Raw genomic sequence first — 12,495 nt, 5'->3', positions numbered from 1 at the left:
TTGGTTTTTATTTTATTTTTTATTTTAACCAAGTTAGAATGTTTAACATACATTAAATTACATCCATTTTTACTCTTGATTCACCAATCCCGAGAGGGATCAAATATTTTTTCACTCTATGCTAGTTTGCATATCATGATATTTGATCCCTCTGGGGGCTTAGTAGATCTAGGGTAAAGATGGATCTATGCTGGTTTAATTCCCCCATTTTAGGCTACATTCTACGTGAATGCCATGGGTCAATACCATGTGCCATTTTTATTTTTATTAATACTAATATTAGGGTAAATAATATTTGTTTGCATGGTATTAATAATAATCTAGCCCATGTTATTTGGGCCATAGTATTTTGCCCATAGGTTTCACCTAAATATAATGCATTTTTTGAGTGTTCGTAAATATAAGTTGACTTATGGAGTAAATATAAAAAAAATAAAAAATAAAAAATATTTGTTTACCATACATCTTGTTTATTTATGTTTTTATTAATTTACCATATCTCTTTTACAAATATGGTATTTGGCCCATAGGATTCACTTAAATAGAACCTCTTTTTTGAGCCTTCAAAAAGGGTTATGGACTAAATATAAAAAGAAGTTTTATTTATTTATCATACGTCTAGTTTATTTATATTTATATTTATTTACCGTACTTTTTGAGTAAGTATAAAAAGAGGTTTTATTTATGTACCATACCTCCACTTTATTTATATTTTTTTTTTGTTAACACCCTTGCATGTATATAAGGTGACTTATGGAGTAAATATAAAAAATGTTTTATTAATTTACCATACCTCTCATTTAATTATATTTTTATTAATTTACCATACCTCTTTTATAAAATGGTATTTGGCCCATAGGATTCACTTAAATAAAACCTATTCTTGAAAATTAGGGCGAATGGAAGGTTGTAACTCCTAATTTCAAGGGCTAAATTTACCTTTTTGACCTCTCGCTTAAAATAAGGTGGGCTATTTGAGGCGATTTGTAAAAATGTACTATGATACAAAATAATCGCCCACTAAAAATTTAAAACCTTTTAATTTCGCCAAAAGGCCAACATTCGCCCCTAAAATTTTCCATGATTAATACCCATCAGTGATGTTACCAGGTTATGCTGACAGTGCGGTAAACGACTGAGTACAGTCATATCTGCAAAAGTTAAAGCCCCTTCTCACTAGCATACGCATGGCAACATTTTACCATGTAGATGGAGGGAACCCTCTGGTCCTCTCGCTGGTGCCACTGCTATGTCATTAATGTTGAAAGGATGGGTTAGGCAGGACTTAACTCCGACATATGTCTTTCTCTACACCATTTGATTGAGTGGAATCCATGACCCTTGCAAGTTTGTGTTCAATTGATGGATTAATGCATTGTTTAGGCAAGGTTTGGGTCATTTGATAATGTTTTAGTTCGGCGCTTTAGCTTTGGAATAGAGGGTGTGATGGAAGGAGAACGGGCAGCATCATGTTGCATTTCTTTGTTGTGACTACATCCTCAAACATACAGGTATACATCAGAGCAACGAAGGCTTTATCCCACCCTAACTATTTAATCCGGGAGATTTCTAATTTATGCTTCTCTATTATTAATCACTGAGCATCCCTACAAAGATTTGGTAAGCTACTCTTGACATTCATTGCTTCCCTTGTGCACAAGTGAAGCCGCCAAAGGATAGGCTCAGAGTTTCGGTGGATCGTGTTGATATCATGTGGCAACTTGAGGTAAGGCACTGTTTTCATAAAGATTAATGCTTAAGTTCACTCAACAAACTTCATTAAGGCAAACTGTTGATTATACAGGTTTTATTCGCAACTCGTGGACTGGAGAACCCCAACTTAGGTAATTTCCCTTTTTACTGCAAGGATTTGTACTCTTAGCCTAGGTTTCATTCGATTCAGGTTCTCATTTTGTGCAACCCCTGTTTGTAGGTACGTCTATGAACAGTTTAAAACTCTACATCTAGCTTGGGGCTTTTGGAGATAGGTTGTGCTCTTACTTAAACTCATTGTATTCACTTCCAAGCGGGTCTCTACTAAGGTCTTTCCTGATGTTTTTATGTGTTGGAAATAGGTTTTCAATGTTGGAAGGACTAAATAAAATTTTGATTATTCGAACTCTTAAACCTTGTGGTTGGATGCTACTGCCATTAACAAGTGTAATTTGTCATTTTTGAGGATGATGGCCTTTGGGGAAAGTTCCACCCGAGGCATGATAGTTTTGCTTAGTTTCCCATGAATGGTTTCTGGTGAGGCTACATGTACACTTCTTTGTATAAGGGTTTATAATTAGACACACACACACACACACACACACACACACGCATATTGTCGTGGCAAATATGTTCATTGAAATCTTGGTTCAATAATTTGATAGTGTAATCTGCGGGCTGAATTTATCGTTTATGTTTTAATTGATTGAGTGTCTTAGCATTAACTTATGACTGTCAATGTTTGATCATTATCTCTAAACATAGATCATATCATTCCTGCTATGTTATGGGTACGAGTTAGGAAATTCAAAGGTTTAGGGTTTAACGTGTACTGGATACTTGGCTCACAATGAGTTCTTTCCATCACTCAACCAAGAGCCTACAAACCCTAGCACGCATCATCAATTTTCAATCCAATACAATTGAATGGTTCTGTCATTCTATAAATGTTTTCATGTTATAATTTAGATAGAAAGGTAACAATCCATTTCTAGAAATTGATAGCTTTTATATTTATGTACGATTCTCCAAAGAACAATTTAAATTCGAGTTAGGCATTTATATACAGAAAGGAAAAGAAACGGATATTGATTATTTTGATATAAATCAATTGTTATCAATACTTAGAAAAATTACTGTAATTAATTATTGTTGTGCAAGTAAATGCAGTTATTATTTCTTTTACACTTTGATTGCATGCAGAAGGCTAATAGAGTTGAGATTTATCTAATGACAATATTCCTAATTTTATCGGCGATAGAATCTAATTCATAAGATTGATTAGCATGTTAACTTTCTCTTTATGTAAAAATTGACAAACTATCTTTTCCTATTAACGATTGTTAAACACAGTAACAATACTTATCTGTTTTTCTATGTTGACTGTGATTCATGCACGTAATTCCTTTGTCTTGGAAGGTGTCACCACCCATCGTCAGATTTGGCGATTACGTCCAAAACCCCCTCCAATCTCTTCTAACTCCTGACAGTGATAGACAGTCTGGTACCTTAGGCATCAGGACTATGTCCAACCTCAAGTCTCATACGCCAAAGTTGTTATCACGGTTTCATTCCCGCTAGCTAAGTTACCCAGCTTTAGGAAGAATAATCATAGTATAGTCATTTTCCCCCTTTCTTTCCAACCCCTTCAAGTTTCTGTCCTTTTTCCTTTTGAAAGAAAGGATGGGAGAACTTTCTGTAACTGTTTTCAGAAGTTAATTTAACTGATTCTCTAGTTCTTTTACAAACTGTTCAAAATATTTTAATTAATAATTAACAACATATGTTCTATATTTTTAGCGTACTTTTTTTAACAATCCACATTAAAAAAAATAAAATTAACAGTGGGAAATAAAACTTGGTAAAAGAAAATGTTGGTGCATCATTGGGTGTTACAGCTCCCTCCCCTTGAGAGGAACACCGTCCCTAGTGTTATTTTGAAGTAAACAATGTAGGATAGGCTCTCTGCATAGATTCCTCCTCTTCCCAAGTAGCCTCATCCGAGCGAAAGTAATTCTATTACATTTTAAATTGGGTTACGGCTCACTTCCACAATATGGTTTCTCTCTGATCAAGGATACGAAGAGGCTCTGCTAGAAATTCTCCCTCGCGTTTCACCTATATACTTTCCTAGTTAATAATATGTCGAGGGTTGTACACATATTCTTTTCATAAAGACAAATAGAAAACATTCCGGACTCGGATGTGGTCCAGAAGCGTTAGCTTGTATGCAACAAGCCTAATCTGTTCCAAGATTTGAAATGGTCCAGAATACCAAGGTGCCAACTAAGCACAACCTTTCCATTGTAAGGTTCTTTTCCAGGGTTTAACTTTCAAGTATACATGATCACCCAGCTGGAACTCTTGATGAGTCCTTAACTGCATAAACATTTTTCCTATCCTATGCGGCTTTTAAGTTCAGGCGAACCTTCTTAACGGTGGCCTCCATTTCAGCTAACATATTAGGACCAAATGCTAACTTATTAACCTGACTATTCCAATATGTGGGTACTCGACACTTTCTTCCATATAGCAGTTCGAAAGGGCTCATACCCAATGCTTCGTGATGTCTATTATTTTAGGCGAATTCTACCAAGTGGAGTTAGTCCTCCCACTTATGTAGTTGTTGCATTACAAACATTCTCAACATGTCTTCTAAGACTTGATTCACTCGCTCTATCTCATCATTCGTCTGTGGATGGTAGGCAGTACTGAATTGAATCTGAGTACCCAACCCAGCAAAGAGGGTTTTCCAAAATGTGGATGTAAATTTTACATCCCTGTCAGAGATTACCACTTGGGGTATTTCGTGTAGTGGGAAGATTTCCCTCATAAATATGTCTGTGATCTCCACCATTTTATAGGTGGACATTACGCCTATGAAATGAGTGGTCTTGCTTAGCTTGTCTGCCACAACCATGATTGAGTCATGTTGCTTCTTAGTACGAGGTAACCCAATGATAAAGTCTAGGATGATTGTCTCCCATTTATGTTCAGGAATGGGTAATGGCTGCAACAAATTGGTAGGACATTGATCTTCCACCTTCACCAATTGGCACTCTAAGCATTTGGATAGATATTTAGCCAAATCTTTTCTTAAACGTGGCCATAAATAGCTTTTTCTAATTGTAGAAAATAGTTTCTAGTATCATGGGTGAGCGACGTAAGGCTTTCTATGAAACTCATCCAATAACAACTCTTTGACAAAGTTCTGGTTAGGAATGTATATTCTATTTCTGAATGTTAACATTTTGTCGAGAGTAATCCCATAATGAGACTATTCCCCTTTTTCTTGAGCTTTGAAACCTTGTTTCCAAAGGAATGCATACTCTGGGTCTTTGAGGGATGCTTCTCAAATGATCACTGGCATGTTAGATTCTGTTTGACTCTATTTCACTTCATAAATTCAATGTTCTTTTCTGCTTAATGAGTCTACTACCCATTTTTCTTTCCACTTGAGGTGTTTCATGTCAAAGTTGAATTCATTCAAGAATGCAGTCCATCTAGCCTATTGAGCGTTTAAACTAGACTGGTTAAAGAAGTTTGTAAGACCGCTATGATTGATTAATAATAAAAATTTCTTTCTGAGTAGGTAGTATCACCACATTTTTTATGTGTCCACTACATCAGTCAACTCCAGATTGTATGCAGAGTATCGCTATTCATATTCCTTCAGTTTGTGTGACTCGTAGGCTATTACCTTCCCTTCCTGTGTTAATGCACCATCGACACCCTCCTTACGCGCATCTGTACATACCAGAAAGTATTTTTCTAGGTCTTCTACCTTTAGCACTGGTGCGGTAGTAAGTAATTGCTTTAACTACTCAAAATTTTGCTAACATTATGTTGTCCAATGGAAGGCATGCCCCCTTTCCTCTAGCACAATCATAGGAAAAGTTATTTTTGAAAATCCTTTAATGAATCGATGGTAATAACCTTCCAGGCCTAAAAAGGATCCAATGTCCGCAACACTTTTCGGAGTGGTCCATTCCATAATAGTTTTGATATTTTCTGGATCCACTGTTATTCCCCCCACTGATATAACATGGCCTAGGTACTAAACTTGACTTTTGTAAAAATCGCACTTGCTATACTTTGCATACAACTAATTGTCTCGTAAAATCTGCAATACTATTCTCAAGTGTTTCTCATAATCCTCCTGAGTTTTTTGAATAGATTAGTATATCATCAATAAAAACTAGTACAAATTTATCTAGAAATCGTTGAAAAATATCGTGCATTAGGCTCATGAAAATGGTTAGAGCATTGGTAAGGTCAAAAGGCAGTACCACAAACTCATAATGGTTGTAATGAGTTCAGAATGTTGTTTTGCTGACTCATCATTCATTCTAATCTGGTGGTAGCTTGATCTTAAGTCAATTTTTGAGAATATGTTGGCCCCCTACACTTGATCAAATAAATCGTCAATTCAAGGTAAAGGGTAATTATTTCTTATGGTAAGCTTATTTAGCTGGCAATAATCAATGCATAGTCTTAAGGTACCTTCCTTCTTTTGCACAAACAACATAGGGGCTCGCCAAGTTGGCACACTAGGGTGAATGTATCCTTTATCCAAAAGTTCTTGAAGCTACATTTTAAGCTCTATTAACTCAGGAATGCTCATGTGGTAAAGAGCTTTCGAAATAGGAGCTACTCTAGGGACTAATTCAACGGTAATATCAATACCACACCTAGGTGGCAATCCAGGGATGGATTAAGGAAACATGTCCATGAAATCTTGAATTATAGGAATATTCTCCAAAGAAGTCATCTTGTTTCCATCATTGGTGTATCCTACTTTGACAGCATAAATCTGGCAGCCCTTCCTAATGCATCTTCCAAGCTGGTTTGTTGTAATAGGATGTAAATTAATGTTTTTCTTGATTCCTTGAATTTCCTTTCTCTCCCCCGACTTGGTGAGATAGCTTAAAGATTTTTCTTTACAATCAACTAGGGACCAAAGACCTTCCAACCAGTCCATCCCTACTAATACATTATATGAACCCAAGGGAAAGATGTTCAGATTGACATGGATGGGCTATCCTGAAACTGTTATAGGGTAGTTTTCTATTTTTGCAGACGCCCTCCTTTTTGTTTCGGTGGCTAACTGAACTAGCCAACACTTCTTAAATTTAATGCTTTGTAGCTAACATTTCTCTACCACTTTAATACTAATGTAACTTAAGCTAGCACCTAGATCAAATAAAACATATACAGGGCGATCAACAATCATACCTTCGCATTCGATCATGGTGGGTTGATATTCTGGCTGATGATCGTCCACGGTAGCATTAATTTTGGGCATGGCCCTTGCTATATCTCCCACTATGGAGGCTTCTTGCATATTTGAAAGTTGTTCAGTTCGAGTTTTGTGCAGGCAATTCTTGTAGTAATGTGATTCCCCACATCCCCAACATTGCAAAGCTGGTTTGGGTAGTTGGTCAATAGCAGGTTTACTAATCCCCTCTGGATGTCTATTCTCAGTGTATGTCGGGGCTTTGGGGAGTTCCTTGCATATTTCATGAACATTCTATGCTGATCATTCTTCCATTTATGACTTTCAGTTGCTTGTTTGGTGGTAAATTTCTCATTTTCCTGTCAATGGCTCCTTTGGGCCCCTCATTCTTCTATTCCATTTGTTGATAACAGATACAGGCTTTTCACACCGCATCATCCATTTTTCTAAGATAATCAAATTCTAACATTTCCTTCATAAAGTTGGGTAAATTGCTAATTAAACTACTGAATTTAAGCTTTTTCCTCCTACATGTATGGAACATATCGTAATAGGCAAGTAAACTGTTTCACATACTCGTCCATGGTCAAGGCTCCCAACATTAACTCATAGAACTCCTTGGCTTTTTCATCATAGTAACATTCAGTTAGATATTGTCTTTAAAATGTTTCTAGAATTCTTGTCGTGTCACTTGTTCTTCATCGATTTTTCTCACAGTTTTAATCTCTTCCCACCAGAGGGTGGTCGTTACCTGCAATTAGTAGACTTCCAATCATGCCTTAACTTGGTCAATATATTCACAAATCTAAAAATATTTACCCATGTCAATTAGCCAGGGTCAGCTACCTCTTTAGATTCTCCTTTAAACAATGATAGTTTGATTTTCTTGAACTCGACTCGTAATTCTATTTTATATCTTTTTGTCTTTCTTTGGTCGGAAATGTTATATGAACGCCCCTCTTCCTCCTCCTTATGACCCTTTTCTGACTCTGCATTATCTCAACCATTATGGGCAGTTGGGGTCTTCTTCCTATTCTCTATACTAGGGTTTCGTCCTCGCTGATTCTGTCGGTCAAACAGGGTTTTAAGGATCTTGTCTTGTTCCTATCTTAGCTATTTGTTGTCCATCCTCAAGTTCATCATATCTCCCTGTAGTTGTTGCACAGTTTCAAGCAGGGCAGCGTTGGCTTTCCATGATTCTTCTCCCAGTTGTATCCATAGATCTGAGTTGGCCTCCACATAAGGCACTTCCAGTTAGTTTGATAATCTCGGACTCCTTTGCATTTGTTTTATTCTTTGGTGCTTGCCTCTTTCTCTGTGTTCATATTGACCCATACTGAGTTTATTTTATTTTTGCATCAATATTCATACATCATAACTTAATTTCCTATGTTAAACTATCCCAGAAGGCTCAGTGTGTGGGTCAAGGATCTCATACCATTTGTAACATATATCCGTAACTAAACATAACAGTAAAAAAAAAATATTAATACCCATCAGCAGTGTTACTAAGGTTATGCTAAGAGTGTGGTAAATGACTAAGTAAAGTCATATCTGCAAAAGTTAAAGCCCTTCCTCGTTGGAATACGTGTGGCCGCGTTTCACCATGAAGATGGGGGGAACCCTAAGGTCCTCCTGCTGGCACCAATGGTATGCCATTAATGTCGAAAGGATGGGTTAAGCAGGACTTAACTCTAGCATGTGGCTTGCTCTACACCGTTCGATTGAGTGGAATCAACGACCCTCGCAAGTTTGGGTTGAATCGACAAATTAATGCATCGTTCAGGCAGGATTTGGGTCATTTGGTAATGTTTCAGTTTGGCACTTTATCTCTATAATAGAGGGTGTGATGGAAGGAGAACGAGCGGCATCATGGTACATTTCTTCACCGTTACTGCATCCTCAAACCTACAGGTATACATCGAAATAATAAATGCTTTCTCCCACACAAACTACTCAATCCGAGAGATTTCTAATTTATACTTCTCTATTATTAATCATTAAGCATCCTTGCAAAGATTTGGTAAGCTACTGTTGAGGTTCATTGCTTCCCTTGTGCACAGGGGAAGCCGCCAAAGGATGGGCTCAGAGTTCTGGTGGAGTGTGTTCATATCAGGTGGAAACTTGAGGTAAGGCATCGTTCTGATAAAGATTAATGCTTAAGTTCACTCAACAACCTTCATTAAGGAAAACTACTAATTATATAGGTTTTATTTGCAACTCGTGGATTGGGAAACCCGAACTTAGTTAATGTCTCTTTTTACTGCAAGGATTTGTACTGTTAGCCCAGGTTCCATTCGATTTAGGTTCTCATTCTATGCATCCCCTGTTTGTAGGTACATATATCAACAATTTAAAACTCTGCATCCAGCATGGGGCTTTTGGAGACAGGTTGCGCTCTTACTTAAACTTGTTGTTTTCGCTTGCAGGTGGGTTTCTACTCAGGTCTTTCCCAACATTTTTGTGTTCTAGAAATAGGTTTTCAACGTCGAAAGGACTAAATGAAAATTTTATTAGTCCAACTCTTAAACCTTGTGGCCAAATGCTACTGCTATTAACAAGTGTAATTTTTTAATTTTTGACGATGATGGCCTTCGAGGAAAGTTCCACCCAAGGCACGATAGTTTTTCTTAGTTTTCCCGTGAAGGGTTTCTGTGTGAGGCTACATGTACACTTATTTGTATAAGGGTTTATAATTAGACATATATATATATATATATAGATGTGGCAATTCTGCTTCATCTGTTCATTGAAATCTTGGTTCAATAATTTGGCGGTGTAATCTGGAGGCTCAATTTGTCATTTATGTTCTAATTGATCGATTGTTTTAGCATTAACTTATGACTGTCAATGTTTGATCCTTATCTCTAAATATAGATCATATCAGTCCTGCTGTGTTATGGGTACGAGTTAGCAAACTCAGAGGTTTAGGGTTTAACGTGTACTGGGTACTTAGCTCATGGTGAGTTCTTTCCAGAACTCAACCGAGAGCCTACAAACCCTTGCGCGTGTCATCTGTTTGCAATCCAATACAATTGAATGGTTTTGTCGTTATGTACATGTTTTCTTGTTATAATTTAGATAGAAAGGTACCAATGCATTTATGGAAATTGATAGCTTTAATATTTATGTACGATTCTCCAAAGAACTGTTTAAATTCCAGTTAGGCATTTATATACAGAGAGGAAAAGAAACGGATATTGATTCAATGTTATTAATACTTAGAATAACTATTGTACCTAATTATTTTTGTGCACGTAAATACAATTATTATTTCTTTTACGCTCTGAGGTATGCAGAAGCCCGATAGCGTTGAGATGTATCTAATGAGAATATTCCTAATTTCTCATTCATAATATTGACTAACATGTTAACTTGCTCTTTAGGTAAAAATAGACCATTTATATTTTCCAATTAATTTTTTTTGTTTTGGAAGGTGTCATCACCAAACCTTGGATTTGGTGCCTACATCTAAAATCCCCCTCTGAGCTCTTTCAACTGATGACAGTGATATACACCCCAAAGTTATTATCACAGTTTCTTTCCCACTAGCTACGTTGCCGAGCTCTAAGAAGAATAATCACAGTATAACCATTTCTTCTCTCTTTCCAACCCCTTCAGCTTTTTATCCTTTTTCCTTTTAAAAGAAAAGATGGGAGAACTATTTGTAACTATTTTAGAAATTAGTTTAATTTTTTTTTTTTTAAACTATTCAAAATCTTTCAATTAATAATTAACAACATAAATAAAATCCAAATTAATTAAACAAAGTAAAATTAACAACGGTAAATAAAACTTGGTAAAATCAAATGTTGGTGTATCATTGCGTATTACACCTGAGAATTTTGCGAACGTTGTTTTATCTTTTTGTTTTTTATCCTTTTTCCTTTTAAAAGAAAAGATGGGAGAACTATTTGTAACTATTTTAGAAATTAGTTTAATTTTTTTTTTTTTAAACTATTCAAAATCTTTCAATTAATAATTAACAACATAAATAAAATCCAAATTAATTAAACAAAGTAAAATTAACAACCGTAAATAAAACTTGGTAAAATCAAATGTTGGTGTATCATTGCGTATTACACCTGAGAATTTTGCGAACGTTGTTTTATCTTTTTGTTTCTTTATTATTTATTTATTTAGTATAGACTCGGTTTTCTTTGTAATTCGTTCAAAATCTTTGTATTTTTATAAAATAAAAAATAATAAATAACACATATATGTATAATATGTTTATCATATATATATATAGCCTCAATAAAATAATATTTAAAGATGAAAACACTTATAATAAGATATATTTTCATATGAAAATAAATATTTTTTTATTTTTTATAAAATTAAAAGCATAATAAATAACCATTATAATCATTTTTCTTTTTCTTTCCAGAAAAAATCTGTTAGAAAAAACCACCACAGATCTACATGGTGGAAAGGAGCACAAAAAGAACACTACACCATCATCAAAGAAGAATACTCTAGAGAAAACTCTAAATCACAAGAAATCTGGCAAGAAAGAAACAACTCTCAAGACAAGTAGGGAGAAAGTTCCATCCAACAAATCAATAGTTATGAGGATTCGTATTCTCCCGCCCAACAAATCAATAGTTATGAGGATTCGAATACGAGATAAAATAAATCTTCCTTTAACAACAAAGAAGATCTCCTAGACCAAACTTTTTCTCCGACTATCTTCAAAAGAACGAACACAATAGGTCACGAAGCAAAGATACCAATGTCCCAAAAACCAGAAGAGATGAAGGAGATGAAAGATCAAAGAAGTTGGAAGATCGTAGAGAAAAAAAAGAATGCTACAACACCAATCTCACCAAGAAAGATGACAAGCCAGATAATTAAAAACTAAAAAATCTATAGGTCCAATAGACTAATTTGATCTGAGTGGACATTAACCACCACCACCACTACCATCATTATCATCATATATTAATATTTAGTTTTTATAAAATAATATTTAAAAATAAAATCAACTTTGAAAATATATATTTTCATATAGAAATAAATAAATGGAATTTTTCAAAAATAAATTTTTATGGAATATTTGTTTGAATAAAAGTACTCTAACATCAATAATACATATTAGGTTTACGAGATTTTAACACCAATAGACAAAATCGACGATACGTATTAAAGATATATTAAACATAGATCCAAAAATTGTTAACCATAAACATGTGGGAAAATATATGAAAAATTCGTTTCTACATTGTTAAATAAAAGTAGTATTTTCTATATTCTTTTTGAAATATATATTTTTTTAATTTAAAAAATTACAAGTTGAAATAAATATTACCTTATAAGAAACACTAAAATAATACTATATTTTATCAAACAATCTATCACACTTCCCCTTTACTAAAATAGCAATGATTACTATAATTATCACACTTCACTTTTACTATATTAGTTTTAATGAAGGTTAACCATCCCCATTAATTTAAAAATATGTTTTATTATTTTATTACTAAAATAGCAATGATTACTATAATTATCACACTTCACTTTTACTATATTAGTTTTAATGAAGG

This window comes from Pinus tabuliformis, chromosome 7 (assembly GCF_031772625.1).
Source record: "Pinus tabuliformis cultivar Carrire ecotype Pingquan chromosome 7, CPIR1, whole genome shotgun sequence".
NCBI classification, from domain to species: Eukaryota; Viridiplantae; Streptophyta; class Pinopsida; order Pinales; family Pinaceae; genus Pinus; species Pinus tabuliformis.
The sequence above is the reverse complement of the archived record's forward strand: the minus strand, read 5'-3'. Positions refer to the sequence as shown.